The sequence below is a fragment of the Oncorhynchus kisutch genome, linkage group LG6 (genome assembly GCF_002021735.2).
Source record: "Oncorhynchus kisutch isolate 150728-3 linkage group LG6, Okis_V2, whole genome shotgun sequence".
Lineage (NCBI taxonomy): Eukaryota > Metazoa > Chordata > Actinopteri > Salmoniformes > Salmonidae > Oncorhynchus > Oncorhynchus kisutch.
The window spans coordinates 80,941,794-80,947,391 of NC_034179.2; positions in this window are offsets into that span (position 1 = coordinate 80,941,794).

Genomic DNA, 5,598 nt, shown 5'->3' on the forward strand with positions numbered 1-5,598 from the left:
CAAAAATAATGTTAGTCCATATCTCTTAACAGCATAGACAATATGTTTCATACTGAATAATTAATATAACATATTATCTCATCATTACACTATTGGTATAATACACAATCAAATCATTATTTCAATCTCTATTTGAGATATGGTTTGAGATTCACTCTTCAACTGTGGCAATCTCTCGGCACGACAGTACCCAAATCTTCTTCTTTCATCCTTGTTCTATTGAAGCCTCCAAACTCTAGTCTGTGGAATCTCTCTCTTTCCTAACAGGCTGAGGGGGAGAGAATGAGGATATTTGTTCATTAATTTTCCCTCTTTCTTTTCCTGACCCAGGATGACCTTGTACAACCTTTCCTCAGAGACGTCATTATTACATTACCACAACAGAAACCTAGTATGTAGGCAACTCTTCCCTCCAATACGGCTCAATCGCTGACTAAAATATGTGTGTGTGGTATTAACATAGGGGCATGGGTCTAAGCAGGTTATGTGTGTTTCCAGCATTAGTTAAACCAGAAGAGGTTTATTAAATGACGAGTTCCATACTTCCAGCCCTCAATCTCCCTTTCTGTCCCTCTGTTGATGACCCTGGGGCCAGCTGGTGCAAGGTCACATGATCCTCTCTGGCACTCCACTGAAGATGCTGCTATGTCATATTGGAAATAGTAATTGCTTGAATAGCAGAAGTAGTTGAGCGAATGAGAGGAGGCTAGTCTCTCTCATTAAGAGGAGTGTGGGCACCTGCATCTCACTCTCATTTGAAGGATGAAAGAGAGCACTGCCAAGCATTCAGAACAACCCACCACCAAACATGAATACACACATAGATACAAACGGTCTGTAGTAATTTCTTTATAGATTTAGATGAGTCTTGGATAAAAGACTAAGCAAGGCTGTTTGAGGATGAGATAACGAGAGGTACGTTTCATTTCAATGATGAGAGCGTGGCATTGCCTTCAGGCTAACTTGAAGCTGTCACCATTTGACAGTTTAGATACATTTTGAGGGAGATATGTGATAGTTGTGCTTGTTTTGATTAATCTTGTTGTACTGTATGTGTTGTATTGTGTTGATGTTATTTTGCTTTATGTTGTATTGAATTGTGTGTTCATGTTCACAGGGCTCCCTTGAGAATGAGACCCTGGTCTCAATGGTGACCCACCCGCAAAAGTTCAATAAAACAAACTATAAAAACAAATGAGGTAAGAGCACTTAACTAGAAATCGTCTTGGAAATAGTATCATACACATACAGTATGTTTCATGTTTTTTTAGTAGCACAGCAAATACTAAATCTCTCATCAAAGCAAAGTATGTGAATTGATTGCCCCCCAACTATCTTCAGAGTTCGTTCTGTTAGGTGACCTAAACTGGGATATGCTTAACACACCGGCAGTCCTACAATCTAAAATCAATCTCACACAGATTATCAAGGAACCCACCAGGTACAACCCTAAATCTGTAAACATGGGCACCCTCATAGATATTATCCTGACCAACCTGCCCTCCAAACACACCTCCGCTGTTTTCAATCAGGATCTCTGCAATCACTGCCTCATTGCCTGCATCTGCTATGGGTCTGCGGTAAAACGACCACCCCTCATCACGGTCAAACGCTCCCTAAAACACTTCTGCGAGCAGGTCTTTCTAATCGACCTGGCTTGGGTATCCTGGAAGGATATTGACCTCATCCCGTCAGTAGAGGATGCCTGGTTGTTCTTTAAAGAAATGTCCTCACCACCTTAAATAAGCAGGCCCCTTTCAAAAAATGTAGAACTAAGAACAGATATAGCCCTTGGTTCACTCCAGACCTGACTGCCCTCGACCAGCACAAAAACATCCTGTGGCGGACTGCACTTTGATCGAATAGTCCCCGCGATATGCAACTTTTCAGGGAAGTTAGGAACCAATACACACAGTCAGTCAGGAAAGCAAAGGCTAGCTTTTTCAAACAGAAATTTGCATCCTGTAGCTCTAACTCCAAAAGTTTGGGACACTGTAAAGTCCATGGAGAATAAGAGCACCTCCTCCCAGCTGCCCACTGTACTGAGGACAGGAAACACTGTCACCACCAATAAATCCAAGAAAATTGAGAATTTCAATAAGCATTTCTCTACGGCTGGCCATGATTTCCTCCTGGCTACCCCAACCCTGGCCAACAACTCCGCACCCCCCGCAGTTACTTGCCCAAGCCTCCCCAGCGTCTGCTTCACCCAAATCCAGATGGCAGATGTTCTGAAAGAGCTGCAAAACCTGGACCCGTACAAATCAGCTGGGCTAGACAATCTGCACCCTCTCTTTCTAAAACTATCCGCCGCCATTGCTGCAACCCCTATTACCAGTCTGTTCAACCTCTCTTTCATATTATACGAGATCCTTAAAGATTGGAAAGCTGCCGCGGTCATCCCCCTCTTCAAAGGGGGTGACACTCTAGACCCAAACTGTTATAGACCTATATCCATCCTGCCCTGCCTTTCTAAAGTCTTTGAAAGCCAAGTTAATAAACAGATCACTGACATTTTTGAATCCCACCGTACCATCTCCGCTGTGCAGTCCGGTTTCCGAGCTGGTCACGGGTGCACCTCAGCCACGTTCAAGGTATTAAACGATATCATAACCTCCATCGATAAAAGACAGTAGTGTTCAGACGTCTTCATCGACCTGGCCAAGGCTTTTGACTCTGTCAATCACCGTATTCTTATCGGCAGACTCAAAAGCCTTATTTTCTCAAATGACTGCCTCACCTGGTTCACCAACTACTTCTCAGATAGAGTTCAGTGTGTCAGATTGGTTGTCTGGACCTCTGGCAGTCCCTATGGGGTTACCACAGGGTTCAATTCTCGGGCCGACTCTTTTCTCTGTATATATCAATGATGTCGCTCTTGCTGCTGGTGACTCTCTGATCCACCTCTATGCAGACGACACCATTCTGTATACATCTGGCCCTTTTTTGGACAGTATGTTAACTAACCTCCAAACGAGCTTCAATGCCATACAACACTCCTTCCGTGGCCTCCAACTGCTCTTAAATGATAGTTAAACTAAATGCATGCTTTTCAACCGATCGCTGCCCGCACCCACCCGCCCGACCAGCATTACTACTCTGGACAGTTCTGACTTAGAATATGTGGACAACTACAAACCCCTAGGTGTCTGGCTAGACTGTAAACTCTTCTTCCAGGCTCATATTAAACATATCCAATCCAAAATTAAATCTAGAATCGGCTTCCTATTTCGCAACAAAGCCTCCTTCACTCATTCCGCCAAAGATACCCTCGTAAAACTGACTATCCTACCGATTCTCGATTTCGGTGATTTAATTTAGGTATATCTTTCTGGTCATCCCCAAAGCCAACACCTACTTTGGCCGCCTTTCCTTCCAGTTCTCTGCTGCCAATGACTGGAACGAATTGCAAAAATCGCTGAAGTTGGAGACTTCTATCTCCCTCTCTAACTTTAAACATTAGCTATCTGAGCAGCTAACCGATCGCTGCAGCTGTACACAGCCCATCTGTAAATAGTCCATCCAATCTACCTACCTCCTCCCCAAATTGTTTTTATCTACTTTTTTGCTCTTTTGCACACCAGTACTTCTACTTGCACATCATCTTCTGCACATCTGTCACTCCAGTGTTCATTTGCTAAATTGTAATTACTTCGCCGCTATGGCCTATTTATTGCCTTACCTCCTCATGCCATTTGCACACACTGTATATAGACTTTTCTTTCTATTGTGTTATTGACTGTATGTTTGTTTATTCCATGTGTAACTCTGTGTTGTTGTTTGTGTCGCACTGCTTTGCTTTATCTTAGCCAGGTCGCAGTTGTAAATCAGAACTTGTTCTCAACTGGCCTACCTGGTTAAATAAAGGTGAAATAAAAATAAATAAATAAAATAAACGTAGGCTTCCAACTAAAGGGGGAGAACATTGACACTGCTCTGAGACAAATTGAAAAAATGTTGCTGCATTACTCAGCAAGCTTTTTGCACAATGTTATGATTGCCTCGAGAAAATGAGGTAGAGCGTGATAGTGTGTGCGTATGTGTGTGCATATGTTTGTGTCCATGTGCGTCTGTGTGTGTCATTCAAGGCTGCCTAATGTTTTGAGGTGGGCCAGCGATTGCCTCTCTTCAGCTGAAAGGAAGAGGAAAAAGATAGAAAACAGAAAAGAAGTCCTCCTGGGTCTAGAATTCTGTTTCTATAAAGTACACACTCCTACACACAGCTCACTACTCCATTTCATACCTTATTTGTCAATGCCATCGCAGGCGGTGTAACAATTCAGCCATTTCTTACACAACACCTCCCACGCAACCACAACTTCCATGGTCCTGAGAACACTGAGCAGCTTGCTTTGGATCATCTCATCAGGCACAGAATGTCAATCACTCTTGAGTGAAAAAATATAATTAGGACACATGATGTGTAACTGAGGATGCAGTGTCCTCAGCAGACATTTGGGTCTTGGAGAAGAGATGGGGAACACAGGAAGTGGTGACGTGTGCAGTAACTTTGGTTTGGTTGCTTCGGTTTTTAATTCACCTGCTTAGCTCCTCCAATGGGCTAGAGGGGACTGCTGGTTTATAATTTACAACCAGTATTTTTTCTAATGATGGAGGCAGGAGAGAGATGGGTGACCTTTCAGGCATTGTGGGGGAGGTCTCTCCCTGTCGCAATATCTCTGTAATGTACAGAGGTCTGCTGCCACTGGGGATATGCATCAGGGAGGAAATCGCCCAATTAAATGACTGACCACTCTAAATGGCCAATGGACAGGGACGGACTGGGAACAGAAATCGCCCCAGACATTTATAACACATTGGCTCGTTTTGTTCTTTGAGGCCCCAACACCAGCCCATTTTTTTCCCCTTGAGGCCCCCATTATAAGCCAAGTAATGACCATTTTGTGCAAAAAAAAACACAATTTAGACAGGCCCACTGGGCTCTCTGCCGATGGAGCTATTCTTAAGCCTGCAGTCTCGGCCAAATGTTCCTGGTTTCTGACTTCCATTATAGTGGCTCTTCACAGATATGTACAGCAAATGAGTGGATTCCTGGTGAGGATAGAGTGATTTGCCTGAGAGAGAGCACTGGAATTGTCCGTATGACGGCAAACTAACAAAAGAAAAGCAGATATAGATTTGTTTCTAACTGCCAACATTAGCGTCTCTGTTTTAACTGGTGGTCTTGTCAAACATATTCTCCAATAGGTTCTATTGTGCCATTATAAACCAATACTTATCAGATGTTCTCATGCTATAAATATATGTGACTGATTAATGTGCTGGAAAATTTCTCCTGAACTCCCTTGGGAAAAAGATCGCCACACCTTCTACGTTAACAATAGCATACTTCGGTTATTATCAAGAGGGCATACACCAGGCTACAGATTAAGTGGGCAGAGACTGGTGGAGTGCAATGTCCAATTGACTCTAGATGTAATTCAAAGAGTAGAATCCCCAAAGCCCCCCATCTCTCTCTCTCACACACACAAACACACAGTAATTTATTCCAACACCTCCTACTTTTTTCTCTGGAGCGCCTGCGAGCAGAAGACCCGTTACCTAGTTACAAGCGAGTGATGGTGCAACGAGTAGCCT